Genomic DNA, 20,116 nt, shown 5'->3' with positions numbered 1-20,116 from the left:
TCACAGGCCCAGCCGCTCCGCGGCATGCGGGATCCTCCGGGACCAGGGCATGAACCTGCGTCCCCCACATCGGCAGGTGAACTCCCAACCACTGCGCAACCAGGGACGCCCCAAATGTGTTACATTTTTATTGACACATTCTAGGTATGCATTATGTAAGTTAGACCCCAGACCTAAATGATTTCCTGGGAGTCAGTTTTAAAGAGATGGAAATCTTGGTAGCAGGGCTTCCCATCTGTTACTGTATCAAGACCTATATTATATGTTAGGAATGTGTGGAATACAGTCCAGCCTGGTCATGGTTATATAGAAATGAATGCTGCTTCTTAATAACATAGTAAAGTCCAGGAATCTTCAATTCAGTTGTCTGTTATCTCATGAGTATACTGAAATAATGCCTTCAAACTGTTTTTTATTAATTGGGAAGTAAAGTGACAAAATAGAATGGTAAGGAATTCTGAGGTTAATGTCTTTTTGGCAGAATAGACAGTAAAGCTTGTAGGTAATTGGATTTCTAACCTTGCAGCTTCCTGCGAGCATCACACATGCACACTGTTCTCTCATACTCCCACGGCGATGTCATCCTCGCATGTGACGGTCATTAAACGAACAATAAATGATAGCTTCCACAGAAACAATATCTTGGTTAATACCTTGGCTACCTCTATATGAATTTTATGTATATTATACACTTATCTGCCCTCAGAACAACGTGCACTAAACACAAAATTGTGAAGTTGCTAAATGTAGAAATATGCATATCAGTAATTTTGAGATTACGGTGAGTTGCAGATACAGTAATAATTCATGTGAAACGTTCTGTTGAATGATTTGGAAGTCATTAAGAGCCCTTGCAGTCATTAACTTTTTGGTTAATCGCCTCGATTGCTTTCTCTTCAATTTTTTCTTTCCAAGCTTTTTCAGTTGCTGCTCTCTTCCCAAGTACAGTGACTTGGGCAGCATAACGTGGCAGCTTTATTAGTGAGTAGCCTTTCTCCAAGTGCATTTCTCACTGCTCATGGAACATTCTTCATGCTTGTTCAGTGTCTTGTGACTTGTTAACACCATTCAAACTACTGTCTCTGATCTTCCGTATAATGTGAACAGTAGACTATTGTCACCCGTTGTGCCAGGCTTCTTGTCAGCTCTGAGAACTCTCTCTCTCTTACAGAGCTAATACTTGAAGTCCGAAGGAAGATCTGTCCTTATTTCAGAACTCATGTTATACTATCATTATGGCTTAACTTTATTAATTTTTTCATTCTGACATATATCTCCAACACATATAGGTCAGAAAAATTAGTGTGATGCCAAATTGGGACTAGAATTATGTAATTTATCTACCTATTCATTAACATGTATTAATGTTGATTAACATGCTACAGAGTATGCTAAATGCTGGGGACACAAAAGGCAAAGATGCAGTCCTGACCTCAAGAAATTTAGCAACTAGTAGAGGAGAAGATGAAATAAAAACTTAAAATTAAATATAATTTCAGTTCTTTAAAATCTTTAACAAAATGAAAGGGGATCTTAAGTTAAAATATTTCCTCATTTCTCTATTAATGTTGGAATTTTAATCAAGCATAAAAATATCTTTAACATCAAATGATGTAAGTCCTGTGTTGTCTGCATGATAGTTTTGTCATAAACATTTCATGGTCTGCGATACCACGTCCATAGGTAACAGCAGTGAAGTAACTTTAAGATAGTGAAACATGATAAAATATCTGCAGTCATTAACTGTTTACCTCTTTCTGCTTCCTTATAGAACAACATTCTAAAGTAAGTCCATGTTTCTAGAAAGATCTATTACTAACGGCAAAAAGAACTAAACAATAGATTCGGTTAGAAGTATTATATTTTACAGTACGGTACTGGCAGAAAAACAGGAATATAGATCAATGGTACAGGATAGAATGCCCTGAGATAAACCCACGCACATATGGGCACCTAATTTATGACAAAGGAGGCAAGAACATACAATGGATAAAAGACAGCCTCTTCAATAAGTCATGCTGGGAAAATTGGACAGCTACATGTAAAAGAATGAAATTAGACTCAAAATGGATTAAAGACCTAAATGTAAGGCCAGACACTATAAAACTTTTAGAGGAAAACATAGGAAAAACACTCTTTGACATAAACCACAGCAAGATCTTTTTTAACCCACCTTGTAGAGTAATAGAAATAAAACCAAAAATAAACAAATGGGACTTAATTAAACTTAAAATCTGTTGCACAGCAAAGGAAACCATAAACAAGAGAAAAAGACAGCCCTCAGAATGGGAGAAAATATTTGCAAATGAAACAACAGACAAAGGATTAATCTCCAAAATATACAAACAGCTCTTGGAGCTCAATATCACAAAACCAAACAATCCAGTTAAAATATGAGCAGAAGACCTAAAGAGACATTTCACTAAGGAAGACATACAGATGGCCAAGAGGCACATGAAAAGGTGCTCAACATCACTGATTATTGGAGAAATGCAAATCAAAACTACAATGAGGTATCACCTGATGCCTGTCAGAATGGCCGTTATCAAAAAAGCTAGAAACGATAAATGCTGGAAGGGGTGTGGTGAAAAGAGAACCCTCCTACACTGTTGGTGGGAATGTAAATTGATACAACAACTATGGAAAACAGTATGGAGGTTCTTTAAAAAAGTAAAAATAGAACTACCATATGACCCAGCAATCCCACTACTGGGCATATACCCTGGGAAAACCATGATTCAAAAAGAGTCATGTACCACAATGTTCATTGCAGCACTATTTACAATAGCCAGGACATGGAAGCAACCTAAGTGTCCATCGACAGATGAATGGATAAAGAAGATGTGGTACATATATACAATGGAATATTACTCGGTCATAAAAAGAAAGGAAATTGAGTTATTTGTAGTGAGGTGGATGGACCTAGAGATTGTCATACAGAGTGAAGTAAGTCAGAAAGAGAAAAACAAATAACTTATGCTAACACATATATATAGAATCTATAAAAAAAATGGTACTGATGAACCTAGTTGCAGGGCAGGAATAAAGAGGTAGCCGTAGAGAATGGACGTGATGACATGGGGTGGGAGGGCGAAACTGGGGCGATGTGAGAGTAGCATTGACACATATACACTACCAAATGTAAAATAGCTAGTGGGAAGCAGCCGCATAGCACAGGGAGATCAGCTCAGTGCCTTGTGACCACCTGGAGGGGTGGGTTAGGGAGGGTAGGAGGGGGGGAGATGCAAGAGGGAAGAGATATGGGGACATATGTATGCATATGGCTGATTCACTTTGTTGTACAACAGAAACTAACACTGTACTGTGAAGCAATTATACTCCAATAAAAAGCTATTAAAAATAAAAAATAAAAATAAAGCTCCTAATCCTCATATGGAAAAAAAAAGTATTTAGTCAATCCACGCATCAGCTTGCACTTTTAACTTTTAGCGTGTGGCAGGATTCAGAAGAGCTGGGGTAGGGGGTGTTCTGGTTAAGAATGTGAACTCTTCATCCTAAAAAATCTGGCTTCAATATCCACTCTAAGGCGTACTAGCAAGTTAATTGCTCAAAACCTCACTTTATTCATCTGTAAAACGATGGTATTTAATAGTATCCATGATTAAATATGGTAAAGTAAATGCTATAGTCCCTGGTACATAATTTATGTACTGTTATTTATACCATTTTATTACTGTTCTTGTTATTCCAGCTCACCCCTAAATTTCAGTTTATTTGACCTATAATAGTGTGTGTGTGTGAGAGGAATCAGTCTGGTCTTTTTCTTCCATAAGAGTGCTTGGTGCGTAAAACAGTAAACACTAGGAAATTGTACATTGTCATGTTATGTTCATTCACTCCTCACATATTCAACAAACCCTGAATATGTGCCACAAAACTGCGTGTTTGTGTCCTGAAGGAGCTTTCATATGCATTAGAAAACATCTTGAAACATTCTGTGTTCAGATATGAATGCTTTGAAAATCTGATAACATTCTCAACAGTATGATGAGTTTGCTGGCTGTTTTCTAACATTTAGAGATAATAGTTGTTATGGACTGAATGTCTGTGTCCTCCCAAAATTTAGATGTTGAATCCTAACCTTTAATGCTATAAAGAGATTGGGCCTTTGGGAGGTAATTAGGTCAGGAGAGTGAAGCCTTCATGAATGGGATTAGTGCCTTTATCAGGTGGATGAAAGGACAATTCTGCCATGTAAGAGTACAATGAGAAGTCAGTTATCTGTGAACCGGAAGAGAGGCCTTACCAGATCGCAACCTTGCTAACACCATGGTCTCAGACTCCCAGCCTCCAGAACTGTGAGAAATAAATGTGTTGTTGAAGCCACTCAGTCTGTAGTATTTTTGTTTTAGCACGCTGATTGGACTAAGATAATAGTCTTTGAATCCCTGAGCAAGGAATGAAGAAATTTTGCCCCTGAGACGGTCACTCCCATGCCGGACTGAACTTCCATCGTCTGGGCTTTCCTCATCCCACAGCCAACCCAAATTGCAGGTTGGTCTGCCCACCTCTTGTGCTAGGTCATTGCTTGCCCTGACCTTACAGTACATAAACTTGTGTGTTTTTTTCCTTCTCTTAAATTTTTCCTCTTTTTAATTTTTTTGTTTTTATAAATCCCTAACAAAACCCCATATATACTGCTGCCCGTACAACCCACGTGTGGGATGTTGATTGTTGTTTCAAAGACCTTTGAGTGGCTGATACAGTTGGAAATCTACAGATGGTTCTAAAATCTGGCCTCATGAGTCTAACATAATCGTGAAGCTTTATAGTTTCATCTTCCTTTAACAGCAAAGATATATGGAACGCCTATTATGTACTAGGCACTGTGCTCTGTGCTAAGAATATAAGCGGTATAAAATGTATGAGAGTGGTAATGCAGAAGTATGAGAAGATGTGACTAATATGCCTGGGGAAATGAAGACATGTTTTATGAAAGGAAAGGTATTTGACTAAGGTCTAGAAGGTGAACCTCAGATGAGGAAGGGATACTGGTCAGGGGCCAGATGGTATACTAGCCAGGAGAAATGGTGGGAGGTGTGAAGATATTTGGCAAGCAGTCCATGAGGCTGGCATGTTTGGCAGGAGATGTGGCTGGAATGGGATGCTGAGGTCAGATTGCGATGAGCCCTAAAGGTCTTATTGGGATGCATGGACTTATTTGGTAGGCAAAGGAGAACCCCACCATTTTTGTAAGCAGGTGAGTTATAATTAGATCTTCAACATTTCATGTGTTCTGATTTACTATGTAAATATCTAGCTCAACTTAATGAAAAGTGCTACTTGACAAAATCACAAATCCTATCTGTGTGTTAAAACAATTCTGCCAGAAAGAAAAGAGATATTTTAGAATGTATATATATATATTTTTTGCTTTTTTTTTTTTTTTTTTTTTTTTTTTTTGCGGTACGCGGGCTTCTCACTGTTGTGGCCTCTCCCGTTGCGGAGCACAGGCTCCGGACGCACAAGCTCAGCAGCCATGGCTCGTGGGCCCAGCCGCTCCGCGGCATGTGGGATCTTCCCGGACCGGGGCACGAACCCGTGTCCCCTGCATCGGCAGGCGGACTCTCAACCACTGCGCCACCAGGGAAGCCCTATAATGTAATTTCTTCACATTTCCTCCTTGATCTTCTGCTTCCTCATTCCTGCTAGTTTTTGTTACTTGGAGGACTTGTTTTCTCTTTGGTCCTTTCCTCCTTAGACTTCAGTTCTGTCATTTTTCTTTCCATTAATAGCAGTGTGAAACCTCCAGGATTTGTTGAAGATTCCCAAGGAAGGCTGTGTGGCTTTATGCTGCAGTATGCCCTGGAGATAATCAATCTAGGTATTTTATTTTGTGGTATAGAAATCTGTATAGATTTCAGTGCTCCAGTATGAATGTCTTCACAGTATGTCATTTCAAAGCACAGGATATTCTTATAATTAGGAATGGCAATAAGAACTTCCGAAAATGTCACTTTATAGTTCATGCAGTTATATTCAATATTGTTCTGACATTAACGCAGTGTTAAGTTTTTATGAATTTATATAAGGTACAAAGCTCTGAATTTATGGAACGGAGGTTCAACTTCTTTTCTCCATTAGCTTAAAACAATTCTATTCACTGAAGAATATATGATGGAAAAAAATAGGCTTTTATTTAACGAGTCAAATCCCTTTCTTTTCAGATAGTTTAATTGAAGATTTGCTCTTCATGTTTTTGTTTCCTAACTTTTATTTTTTCTAGTACAGAAGGAAATAATTGCTGTATATTTCTTCCTGAGATACACACTGTAAATATACTGTGAGTCAGGAAAACACTGAGAAGTTCCAAGGTTGGCAAATCACTTTAGAAGGAAAAAGTCATCAGGAACATGAGACTCCAAAGAAACAGATGTAAGAATTTTTATAAGTTTCATTGCAGAATTTTTTCCTAATTTTCCAGTTTTAGGAATTATGTAGGTGTATGGGTCAGGGTAGTTCAGAAAAAAAAATGCTTGGGCTCTGGAAAGTCTAAAAAATTGAAAAGAAATGACATTGTATTCGAATCCGATTTCAAAGGGATTAATTTACATCAGGCCCTGGATAATTTGGCAGCATAAAAATAGGTAGATATTATAACTGCTTTTATTAAGAAAAATTGGAACAATGTTGACAGCAAAAGAAAGTAAAATCATTTTAGCATTTCTACTTCAGATTTTTTTTCACGGCTTATTTCTCTTTCAATTGAGGAATTCTATTTTTCTTGAGCTTACATATTGGACAAAATTAATTTAGTTCTAGTTACAGAACTAGAATTTGTTATTTTTCCTTATGCAATCACAGCTGTTTTAAATAAAATCAAATAAAGAGAACAGCAGAAAATAGGTTTCAGGATACAACTATGGAATCAATTTTTATATTTTAATTGTGAGATTATCACTGACATGCATCAGAGTGAGTTATCAACATATTCATTCATATTAATATTAAAGTTATTTAATAGCTATTTTAATACTATGAACATTAATATTCATATGAATTATATATATCATATTTATGTTGTATTCGTGTTAATAGTTTAAATTTTTTACCCTATGTTAAATACAGACTCAGAAAGTATCAATAGAAAGGGTTCTTAGAGATTTTTGGTCTGCCTTCCCGCCCACTGTGGGAACCTCTTGCATAATATTCCATCTCTACCTCTGCTTGAATCCCTGAGATGGGAATCTCACCACCTTATGATGCAATCTGCTGTACGATGTGAAAAATTCTGACTGCGCTCAACTCACTCATATCTAGCTAGCAAAAGTAGTTGTGTTTAAAAAAGATATGGTTGTGGAGAGTGATAAAAGACAGGAAAGGGATCCTCAGGAAGTTTACAGCTTGTCAGAGGGCCTAGTCAAAGGCAGTATATACTGACCCAGAGAGGGACATTTCAAAAGCCACAGACCCTGTTGCTTCCCGTGTTTCTGCCATCACCAGCTTTTAACCCAGGTGCTAGCTTTCTAAGACACTTAGGAAACTGTTTAATAAAATATAAAGGATTCAAGTACTTTGATTTTCCCATACTTTCTAGGATCTGGCTCACATATTGTCCTACATTCAAAATCTTTAGGTATTTTTGCCTGGTATCTGTTCATTGGATACTTAAGAATGTTCTCACTGCTGCAGAGTAGTTTAGTACACTGAATAAGCCTGAGGTGCTGTGGCCACACTGCCTGGGTTCGTATCCTGCCTCTTGCACTTGGTAGCATGGCCTTGAGCATGTTATCTAACTTCTCTGTGCCTCAGTTTCCTGATCTGTAAAATTGGGAAGAAAATAGTACCTACCTTGTTTTGAGACCTCAGTATGTTCATATGTATGAAGTACTTAGTAGTGTGCCTAGCACAGGGTAATTAATAAATTTGGCTTGTGTTATAGAAGTACACATTTTGCCAATATTTATATTCTTATATTAACAAGCAAGGATTTTAATACCAGTTGAGAGGCTTAATCTCTTATTTTGTGTATGGAGGGTCAATGCATTAGCAGTGGGTTCTAAGACAGCCACGGCTGTGTGAATCACGGGGAAAGAAAAAGATTTTTCTTCTGCTGAAATTTTTCTTTCACCTGATTCCTAAGATATCTCAAAAGAGAGAATATTTTATGCCACATCTAGAGAGAAGTAACTTAAAAGCACACACTCTAGAATGCTACTTACCATAGTATGCCTTGACTTATGAGAAAATAATAATGGTGGTCAGATCCTTTATAGTTTTGGAAGAGTGGGAGGTGGAAAAGGGAAAGATGTTGAGAGTAAGGATAGCGATGAAGAGGAAACAGTTGCAGAAAGGGGAAGCTGAAAGCAGAGAAGCAAGCTCACCTAATCACTTTCTCAGGTCTGTCCTATTTAGCTGCATGTAAATTCCCCAAATAGCTTGAGTCCAGCGGAGCTGGGTAAATGTCTTCCTCAGTGGGAAATAAGCCTGCCACGAGAGCTCTGGCTTTTACTGCCTTGGTGTCCTCTCCTGAGATACTTGGAACTTTTAAATGATTTCCTTTTAACAACTGGACGAAAAGAGAAATTGTGCTTTTGCTCAGAGTTGTCATCCCACCCAACTGAGCCTTTGCCTCCTCTTCTCCTCAATAGCTTCTGCCTCAGTGATCCCTATTGCCTTTAAAAGCACCACCATCCCAGGCTGTGAGGCCAAGGAATGTGCTTCTACAACTCCATCTCAAGTGCTTTCCAAGTCTGCTAGTGATCTCGGTAGCCACGTCACTATCTTGGTTCAGATCTTTACTCTTTACACGACAGACTCCTAGTTGGTTCTGTGCTTCCATTTCTCCCTCTCCAGGTACTTCTAAATGATCTTCTGAAAGTCTTAATCCACCATATAATTCCTTCGTTTAAAAATCTCCAATGTTCCTTATCACCTAGCAAGGAAACACCTATTTCATTGGCCCATCTGGCAAGGTCATTCCTGAACACTGCTTAGCCTGAGATTTATCTGCTGCACCTTCTCCTCATAACTTGGGTAGAAGCACTGAGCTACCAGTTGCTCCCTAAATGCACTATGCTTTTTTATTTTGTTCCCTCTACTTAGAATGCTTATTCTCTTTCTAATGGCTCTTTGGTCTCTAAAGATCTTTCAGGACCCTGATAATATGGGACTATTCCTTGCAGTTTTTCCTGCCATTCCCAGGCAGGATAGTTCCTTTTTCTGTGCTCCAATAGTTGTGCTTTCGTGTACTGATTACTGTATTTCTCCTATAATATTCGAATCTTTAAAAAATATATGTCTCTTAAGGGTTTCAAGAAGGGATGGACAGAATTTAAATCTGAAACACCAGTGCATGGCATGCCATAGGTACTCGGTAACAGTAGATTGTTGAATGGCTTATACCCCAGATTCCTCATCCCTGCCTATTGAAATGCTACTCTCTGGATTAGTCTTATGTCCAGTAGATGCTTAGAGGGATATTTGCTGAGTACAGGTAAGCCAATTCTCAGTACAGCTTCTGAAAAGACATGGGCAACCCACACACTCTCTGCTCCAAAACTTTTTTAATGTCTCAGTTATTTCACTGTAATTTGTGAGGATTGAAACTCTAAGAGGAAAAGATACATTTGTCAAATAAAAGTTACCAGAAATTCACACAGTACAGGGGATCAATTCAATCAGCTTGATCTCCTCTTTAAACCTAGTTAATGTCAGAAGATGGAGATGATAGGAAATTTGAGAACAATGAGGAAGGTAATTTAGGAGCAGAGAGAATTTGGTGGTAAGGGTGAAATGTGTGGATTCTACCTTGGGATTCTGGTGACAGTGAGATAATTGATTACTGGTACTAAGGATTAGAATGAAGGTTGAATAAGAGAGGTGAGAGGATGCCAATGACAAACGCTACCTGTTTTGGAAAATTTCTAGTGTTATGTCAAACAGAACTTTCCTCTTCCAGCCTGGCACCAGAAACCACAATGCAGGTTAGTCCTGGTACTATCATGGTTCAGATAATATCATGATTTGTTATGGGGCAAGTAGAGTTTTGTGGGGACCCTGACATGTCTTTGAGGAAAATGTGCCCATGTTTCACAGACTCATCAATAAATGCCTGGAGCACCACATGCTCCTGAGTGGGAGGTGCATAAAGTACATTTCTACACAATTGAATTTCTTATACGTTCAAAGGATTGTATTTAATGTTTAACATAAAATCATTTAATAGGAATAATTTAAGAAAAGGGAGGAGTTGAAAGAAAATGGTAGGCTAAGAATTAGACAATAGAAATAGATGTGAAAAAATTGGAAAACTGCATCAGAGTGAAATTGTATTAAATTATTTGAATCATACACTTGATGGTGACTAGAGAGGGTTTATCAATATATTTGGAAGATGGAAAAATTTTATAAAAGGAGGAAGTTAATTCTGGAGGATAGGCTGCTGAAAGACATTGGGAGGAAAAAAAATTGGAAGTTATTACATGTCTCCCTGGGAGATATAGTTGGCAAAATAGCTGATTTTAAAAAGTTAACTATTTTCCCCAAGTTTCCTGAAAGACTGTGGACTAGCTTGATTTATATTTACCTCTGCAGAAAATATTTCAACACTTAACGATTTAGCAAGGAAACCACAAAGACAGTACATACTTTTTCAAAATAAACATGCTAATTGTAAAATTTCATCAAATACAAATGGGAGGTGTTTTTCTTTTTTTTTGACAATTTCAAAATATTTGAAGAAAGGAAATATTTCTTTTCCCTAGGAGGCCCACCTGTGTTTCAGGGTTCCTACACTCCTCATCCAGAACTGCAGGCATAATTTGGCATGTAAGTGTATTTTTTACGAGGTGCGTTAACGTCTTATCAACTTCTCAAAAGTGTCAGGGGCCCTGAAGAGTTTCAGTCTACTGCGCTAGACAATCATCTTTGGGAGCCCCTTCCGGCTCTCGAGGTACAGTAATCCTACGAATTTTTGTTCCTCAAACCTAGTTTTTTTGGTAACCCCTTCTTACGCATGACCGAGAAAGCATCTGTGATTGAAATCGAGGTGAGGCTCTGAGAGGCAGACTGAGCTGGGAGGGTCCCCCTCGATGCAGGGGACGCAGGGCAGCGGAAGGGTGGGCGGCACCGGGCTCCCCAGGTCCGCTCACCCTTCCAAACACGGGCGGCGGCTCTGGGGCAGCTCCAAGCGCGTCGAGAAGTGTAATCCCTCCGCTAAGTACTTGGCTCTCAGGCTCCAATCACTAGTGGGAGCTGGAGAGGGCAAGTGAAAAAAAAAAAAAAAAAATTCCAGAGGCAGCCGAGGAGCGAGAAGAAAAAAAAAAAAGTCCCGAGGCGGCGGCGGCGGCGGCCGAGCAGCCACGGCGGCCAGAAGTTGACGGCGGGTCCGGACGCGGGGCGCGGAGCGGGCGCGGGCCTGCGGGGCGCCGGGAGCGGGCGGGGGACCCGGGACCGCGGCGCCGAGGACACCAGCGCCGGGGCGCAGAGGCGGGTAAGGCGCGCGGGAGGGCGCGCGGGCGCCGTCCTGGTGTGCGGGGGGCGGCCGAGCCGGCGGGAGGGTGGAGGACGGCGCGGGCCGAGCGGCAGCCGGGCGCGGGGCCGGGCGGGCGTGCTGGCGGGAGGAGAGCGGCCGTGGGGCGGCGGCTGCCCGCGCTTTGTGCGCTGGCGGCTCTACCGGGAACCCCGGACCTCGTGCCCGCGCCGGCAGAGAAGCGGGGGGCAGAGGCGGCCGCGGGCGGGACACGTGCTCCGGAGTTGGGGAAGGAGGGACGCGCCGAGGCGGGGAGTCGGGACCTGGGAGCAGGCGGAGGGCAGCCTCGGAGTCGGGGGGGAACTTCGCGGGCCGAGGCAGGACCCGCGGGCCCCCAGCTCCGTGCGGAGCCACCTGCCCCGGACGCCTCCCGAGACCCAGCCTCGCGGCGGAGAAAGTCCGCAGCGGGCTGGTCCCGGTGCCTCGGACCCGGCTTGACTCTGCCGCTGGTGCTTCTGTGCCTCAGTCTGTTGCTCTGTCTCTCTCTCACGTTCTCAGTGTTTCTCTGCCTTCTTCCTCCCATCCTCCCTTTATTTCTGTCTTTCTCCCTCCCCCCTCCCCCCGTTTCTCTCTTTCTTCCCACCTCCTTTTCTGTCTCTTGTCTCTCAATGTGTCCCTCCCTCTCGGTCTCCGTATGTTCCACCCTGAGAGCGCACACTTTCGGTGTCTCTCTCATTTAGAGGCTGACTTTCTGCTCCTTGTCTCACTGTCTCTCCTCTCCCCTATCTCTCGCTCTCTGCACCCATTAGTCTACTCGTCCGCGTTTCTGGCGGGGCTCCGTATTTCTGTCGGTTCCTGGCGGTGTTAGGATTTTCCACATGAGACAAGATCCTCTGGAAGTTGTTCAGTGCGGTGCCTTATTCGTTTTGAGCTGCACCACTCCAGCTGGATCCTGGGTCCTTCGTGTTGGTTCTCCACAGACGTGGGAACACTGGTTTCCTTGAGTTACTAGGAATTGCTCTTTTCTCAGTCACCTTTCCACCAAGGTGAGGTCAGTGACTGAGCAGCCACAAAAGTGCCAGTGAAAGAAAACAGAAGAGAGCTACTTACTGCCCCTGACATATAAAGCGAGTGTACCAAACATATCTGCAGTGAAGCAGATACACCTGAGAAAAGATTCCTGGATTTTGGAAAGAAACAGAAAAGGCTCCACCAGTAGTGAGACGAATTAACTGAAAAGTATTTGAAAATAATTTGAAAGAGCACTTAAGGAAATTTCTTGCTATCCTAAACTGATGCCAACTAATAACTGTTTTCTTACATACATTTTTAGGATCCTAGTGACAGCTCTCCTAATTATTGTTTTGGGAAAATCGTGGGAAATGTCGTGTCAACTGGGACACTTGTCTTTAAGAAAATATTCCGTCTTTGTACTCTTATACCTCTTTACACTCTGGTGATCAAGAAGAATTATTTCTAACTGCAAAGAAAATAGGAAAGGATTTGTCAGTAATTTTAAAACACGAGACATTCCAGAGATCAATAATTTCTTTGGAAAACTTTCACTCTAAGGATGTTTTGAAGGATATTACATCTTAGTGAAATATGCAAGTTATTACACACTTAGTTCATTGTACGATGCAAAAAAAGGTTGTGTGCTGTAAGCAAATCATAGCAGCGATGGTTTTTTTATGGGAAATTAATTGCTCTGATTTTCACTTGCTCCATTTTCTTTAGTCACGCATAGTGTACCTTTGTTTTTAGCAAAATATGGCCTAGGGCTCTAAAACTTGATACAGTGTGTTATTTGTCCAATCTGAATTACCATTTAGAAAACCACCTTTTCCTTTTGGTCACAAGATATGAGTTGATTTGATCTCATTACTCATGTGCTGGGGTCTGCTGATGCATTTTAATGGCACTGATTTGTGATTTTAAATCAAAACGTTAGTTTTTGGTGAGTTAAAATCTTGATTTATGTCATGTTAGTGAATCATCACTCTTTATAGGGGCTTTGCCACCTTGTCTGCCAGGTGCTGCATAGCATTTAGCCTGGGCAGGGGTGTCTGAAATTCCCTGTTAGATTTTTGTCCCTGAGTGTCGTGCTGCCTCTACTCATGATATGTTCATATATGCCCTTCAAAATGTTCCAGTCGTTAAATAATCTTTATTAAAAGGATATTGACTTCATTTTTTTCTTCATCAACGTTGAAAACTGTGTGAGATGGCCTGATAAATTATTTTTGTTATGCTGTAAATGCTGATTGTAGTATTTATTTAAAAGTATAAGGCAATTTAAAATGTGATTTTTGGGGGGTACATGTAGCACCCTTTACTTTTCCTCCGCGCTCCACTCGTATTTATCATTTAAATCTAAAGTCGACTGTCATCTACTCCAACCCAGCAAAGCCTTTCCTAATTTCTGTAAGCCACCTCATCTCTGCCTCTCCGGCTTCTATGCACGCCTCCCTCAGTGTTCACCTCTCTGCCGTGTAATTACTTGCTTGGGTCTCTCTCTGGCTGTTTTCTCATTGAGGTGGGATAGTGTCCTTTTCTTATCTCCTCTGCATTTCAGATGCCTGGCACATGACATGCCACGTGACACTCAAAAAATCCTCGAAGGATGATTTGCTCTCTTCCAATTCGTTTCTAACTTGGGATTCTAACCCTTTGTAGATGCAGTAGCTCAAGGGAAATACTTTAGTGTGGTATCATAGTGGCACATAGACTGAGGGTTGAGAGAGTCGTAGAAAGCATCTCATCACACAATATGAACGATGAAGCAGATGAGGACCAGAGAATTTGAACACCACACTCAAAACTAGACAATGAAGCCACATAGGCTCTACAGCTGAGACCTCGTGTTATATTCACTGGGCCACAGTTCTCTTTACTGGACTCCTGTTTGCTTGCTTCCACTAGACATGGATAAATGTATTATTAGGAGGAAACAATTGTTGCAACTCTGAAAATCCCTTCTCAGGCCAACCAATAAAAGTCATGCATGAAATGTATCAATCTGCAGTAACTCTTGTTACACATATGCATGGAGGTAATATTTGTCCTTGAGAACATTGCCTTCTAAGTGCTTTTATGTGTTAAGCGCCATTCTGCTTGCTAACTGTCATATTGGGCAGACTGATAGTTCTACCTGCGAAGATTTAAGCTCTCTGGACTTCAGTGGTCTCCTCTGTAACTTTCAGTGTGTATGTTGAAGAGGGGTGGGGAGAGAAAAATGACGTTTGGACCAGGTTAAGAGCTCTTTCTGAAGTTTTTCTTCAGAGACTACCAGTTTAACTCCCAGAACAACTGTAGATTCATCCCTTTTACATGTCAGACTTCCCTGTGAGCTTTTGTTTGAAAAAGGGCTAATGTAGTTTAAAAAAAGCTTGAAGACCACTTCACTTGTTTTCCAATCTCCCTTCCAGGTCTTGAATTTCATAATCAAGATAATTTCTAGCTTTTAAATCTGGGTATCTGGAGGATAGTTGATAAAAGTGTTAAGGATAGAAGGAGAAATTGCTTTTGCCTGAGAGATACTAATTTCAGGTTTCCATGGGACAGATTTGATGTGATGACAGAAATTGAAGCGGAGGTGTTATAATATATAGAGGCAGGCTAGGATTCAGGGGTGGGGAGGGGCCAGGGCTAGAAACATAGATTTCAGAGTCCCTCACACTTTAATAATTAAAATTAAGGAAAACTAAAACTTTTTAGGGGTAGAATCTGGAGAGAGAAGTGAAGATTTGGGGACAGGGACATTTGATGTTACTTCTGAGTACTTTTAAAGCTCATCTGTAGTATTAAGATAAAAAAGGTAATGCATGACTTACGTCAGGCAGTAACCTGTTTTAATGAGTTTTAGAGCATCTACTTACATGCCAGTTATCTTAATTACATTCATCTTTACTTAAATGTTTGAGAGCCTGCTCTCTGCCTGGTGTTATTATATACTTTGGGACATTGCAGCCATGAGAGCCCCAAGATCTTTGTTGTCACTGAACTCTCATTCTAGAGAGTGGAAATACAATGAACTATAAACAAGCACATGAGTAAGATAATTTTCAATAATGGAGATTGCCATTAGGAAACTAAGACAGGGTCATATGACAGCAAATGACTGGGGTTACTTTATATGAGGTAGCCAAGGAAGGCCTCTCTAAGGATGTTCCTGCACAAGAAAGAGCCAGCCCAGTGAAGATCTGGGAGAACTTCGGGCACAGGGATCATTAAGAGTGTCTCTAAAGCAGAAGTAAGCTGGGCACACTGGCAGTTAGGGGAAATGGTAGAAATGAGGTCACAGAGACTGCCAGGCCCATGTTAAAAGGTATGCATTTTATTCAAAGTGCATTTTATTGAACAATCCTGGAGGATTTAAAAAAAATTTCTTTTATATTATTTTTTAAATTTAATTTTTATTTCTGGCTGCGTTGGGTCTTTGTTGCTATGCATGGACTTTCTCTAGTTGTGGCGAGCGGGGGCTACACTTCGTTGTGATGTGCGGGCTTCTCATTGCAGTGGCTTCTCTTGTTGCGGAGCACAGGCTGTAGGCACGCGGGCTTCAGTAGTTGTGGCATGTGGGCTCAGTAGTTGTGGCACGCAGGCTCAGTAGCTGTGGCTCACGGGCTCTAGAACGCAGGCTCAGTAGTTGTGGCGCACGGGCTTAGTTGCTCCGCGGCATGTGGGATCTTCCCAGACAAGGGCTCGAACACGTGTGCCCTGCATTGGCAGGCGGATTCTTAACCACCGTGCCACCAGGGAAGTCCCCCTGGAGGATTTTAAACAGAAGTGAGCAAATGTGACTTAGCATGTCTGTCTGTAGTGTGAGCAAGAATGTCTGAAGATGATGTGGGAAGCTGTGAGAAGGATCTAGCAGAGTTTGGTGGTTTGGCCAAGGGTGAAACCCTCAGAGACTGATCAGACATTGTTCTTATCTGTGAATAAGAGTCACTGGGCTGAATCACGAGTCATGGTGTGTGGTCCCCGCCGCGTCCCCCTGCAGTTGATCTACATTGCAGCAGTCCACTGGTTCAGTGGTTGCTTTTACTTTTATTTTTTTCTTATTTTTTAACATCTTTATTGGCGTATAATTGCTTTACAATGTTGTGTTAGTTTCTGCTGTACAACAAAGTGAATCAGCTGTATGTATACATATATCCCCATATCTCCTCCCTCTTGAGCCTCCCTCCCATCCTCCCTATCCCACCCCTCTAGGTGGTCACAAAGCACCGAGCTGATCTCCCTGTGCTATGCAGCTGCTTCCCACTAGCTAGCTATTTTATATTTGGTAGTGTATATATGTCCATGCCACTCTCTTACTTCGTCCCAGCTTACCCTTCCCCCCGTGTCCTCAAGTCCATTCTCTATGTCTGTGTCTTTATTCCTGTCCTGCCCCTAGATTCTTCAGAACCATTTTTTTTTAAGGTTCCATATATATGTGTTAGCATATGGTATTTGTCTTTCTCTTTCTGACTTACTTCACTCTGTAGGACAGACTTTAGGTCCATCCATCTCTCTACAAATAACTCAATTTCGTTTCTCTTTATGGCTGAGTAATATTCCATTGTATATATGCGCCACATCTTCTTTATCCATTCTTCTGTTGATGGACAATTAGGTTGCTTCCGTGTCCTGGCTCTTGTAGCTGCAGTGAACATTGTGGTGCATGACTCTTTCTGAGCTTTTACTTTTAAATAGCAGACCTCGACACCTTACAGTTCCCAGATGTCACCTCTTTACCTTCCTTCAAATATCTCCTGGGCTGCAAGCAAGCGTCTTGACTTGGAGGCAGCAGGGTGTTTTGGGAAGTGCTGTGATAAGGTTCTTTAGGGCTCAGAGTGACCTTTGAACCACCTGGGGGTGCTTGGGTCTTCCAGCTAACATCTCTGCACTTCATTGTGCATAAAATTTGTGTTCTGGTTACAGAGGAAAGGAAGCAAGTCACAATTCCTCTCATCATGTTTGAGTGTCATATTTTTGTACCCCTCAGCTTTGAAAACTTCACATGCTTCTTGAAAGACTTAACTGTAAAGTCCACAGTTTAGATCTGGATCTCACCCGTCGCATCCCAGCCCTTTCCAAAGAGCTGCTATATAGTAAGCATTTAGTAAATATTTGTGGAACGCTGTTGGATACAGTCTGTTAGAGACCCATAGTTTTGACTCCGCTGACTTTATTTTTCCTGCCTTTCAACAAGTATATGGCTGCATGTGCCTTCAACTTTAGAAGATAATAAGTAGCAAGTTTGGAAGTGATTTTTCTGCAGGTTGCATTTACTTATTGGCTAAAGGAAAAGAGACACAATCCAGTATATCTCTTTATAACATTTCTTGCTTGGCTGTCTTGAGATAAACATTTTCGTCATTTTTATAGCAGTTACATAGATATGGACCTAAACAAGTACAGACACATCTGTCACTAGTTAATTTGCTGATTTACGAATCTGAAGGGATTCCAAGGAAGTCTGTAATGATGGTGCCTTTGTCTAAATTAATCTCTTGATAGAAATCAGTGAGTTTCATCTAACTAATAGAATTTACAGCCATCTATAAAAGGTACTAAATTATCATCAGTTTCTTTTCTGGAAACAGGCTACTGTTCTGCTGTTGTCCAATAAACATTTAGCCCTAATAGTACTCGTAATGGGGGATTATCCCCAGATCCTTCCTCTTATTAACAAGTGTAGTGCTCTCCTCAAATGGGCTTACAAACAGCTGGCATTACCTTGCTTTTATGTATCTAGCAGTTCTCTTTCATTGTTTCTTTAGATCCTTTTCAGTTAGTTAAGAGTCTCTTCTGTTGTCTCTTCCCGTCTAACTTTATTTTGCTAAAACCTCATGCATTATACCCATTGGCTTCTATGTCAGATATCTTCTGTTAGTCTTTCCAGATCTGCCCTTAACCCTTTTACTCTATGGTCTCTGCCCAGGACGATACCTGGCTGAACCATGCTGATTTCCAGATGCCTTAGGTCACTGGAGACCTCCAGTGGGAGATTAGGGGGAGGGTATTGATTCTTCAGTTTGCTCCTTCCGTGATCAGCTTGGACTGCCTGTGTCTCTGCACAGAAAGTCACTGCTTCTTTTCAGGTAACCTCTATGTCAGTCTCTCCCTCAGGAGTCCAGTAATCTCTGGAGTTAGTTCCTCTGCTCTTACTACCCTGATTTACTGCACTACCCGTCAGGTTCTTTTGCACTCCTACCTATACCTTATTAAATTGTTTGTTTGTAAACAACTCCTCTTCAGTTTATCAGAAGTTGTAACAGCTAAGGTCCCATTTTCTGTTGATTCAGCTTCTGAAAGCCACCTCCTTTTTGGAGCCTTCTTCGACTGATAAGAGCAGTTGGCTCCCCTTAACTCTGGACATCTGCTTTCCACCCCAAATTATATGCTTCTATCCATGCAGCAATGGCACAGAAAACTTACATTGTGTTATGTAAATACTTTTCTGTCAACCAGTCTATTGGCTTAAATTTTTTACTTGATAGTCTGTAAGCCTTCTACGTATGTAGTTTGGTTGTTTAACTTTTTTATTCATTTATTAACACAGTGCATATGTGTAGAGTCACTGTTGAGGTCCACGCACTGTGCTAGGCGTGGATGCAGAAAGGCAGATGTTTGTCCTTACTTGGGTTGAGGATTGGGAAGGGGACAAGAAATAAAAAACTACACATAATATTTACAAATCAAGTTTGTGATTTATTCAATGGCCACAGAGCGGTAAAACAATCTAAGCAAATTTCTCTCGTTTCGTAATGCTAGAAAATTTTAGGCCTAACACCGTTGCAGCTTGATTCAATCTCACCTCACGTTAACTGAGAAGTGAGAGTTTTGAAGCAGTATGAGCTGTCCGACTAATTCACATACACAGTTTACATATAACAGTATGTTTTACTTGATTGCATTGTTTTCATGATCTGTTCCACGGAACAGTGGTTTTGGGGAAGGTCAGGTTGTGTAGCCTAAGAAGGATCCCATGGATGGCACCGTAGCCTCCTGCTGAACTGTGGAGACTCTGGAGTTTGCTTTTTTATCACTTAATAGGTGTGTGACCTTGGGCGAGTTACTGAACCTTCTGTGTTTCAGCTTCATCATCTGTAAGCTGGGAATGACAATAATAGTGGTTACTTCATAGGTTTGTTTGAGGATTATAATGGTGAATATTTGTATAGTGTTGAGAGCAATGCCAGGTACACAGTAAACACCCCAGAGGCTTTCGATAAGTAAATAAATGATCAAAGAAATCTGGGAATTGCTGATATTTTTAAACTGAAGCCTTTTCTGAGCCTTAATTATGCTCATGTGCATTGTGACCATCCCCCAAAGGGGTATTTGACCTTGGGGCTTATACTGATATTGTCCCCTCCATATATCACTGGACTAATATTCCTCAGAACACACTTTTGGAAAAATTGATACAAATAATTGGCTAAACATTTCACCAGTTTATTGTCTCCTGAGAGAGAGGACTTGTTCCTCTACCTGTCACACCTATTATAGAGTGGGGACCCAGTTCCTGTTCCCCTGTCCTTCCCCTTTTTTCTTTTTAAAGGTAAAATGAATGTTTTTCTTCATTACCCAGGGAAAGACTTCCTGCCTGTATAGATGTAAGTATACTCAGGGTCTCTGGGGCTCACTGAGCCAGGTCTTTTGAAAAACTACTTACTGTTACATTTTCCTAAT

At 41.1% G+C, this 20,116-nt stretch overlaps 1 protein-coding gene across 2 annotated transcripts in view; it reads left to right on the top strand.

Annotated features, from left to right (window-relative positions):
- Positions 1–11,334: 11,334 nt before the first annotated feature.
- Positions 11,335–20,116, top strand: part of BMPR1B (bone morphogenetic protein receptor type 1B) — a gene marked incomplete at its 5' end in the record, with an annotated part of 419,903 nt that continues 411,121 nt past the window's right edge. Inside the window, one exon of one of the 2 annotated variants that reach the window (XM_079921151.1) lies at positions 11,335–11,455. The remainder of the gene's footprint in view (positions 11,456–20,116) is intronic. The other variant, XM_079921146.1, reaches the window with a different exon arrangement.

The sequence above is a fragment of the Stenella coeruleoalba genome (assembly GCF_951394435.1).
Source record: "Stenella coeruleoalba genome assembly, chromosome: 4".
NCBI lineage: Eukaryota > Metazoa > Chordata > Mammalia > Artiodactyla > Delphinidae > Stenella > Stenella coeruleoalba.
The sequence above is the reverse complement of the archived record's forward strand: the minus strand, read 5'-3'. Positions and strand labels throughout refer to the sequence as shown.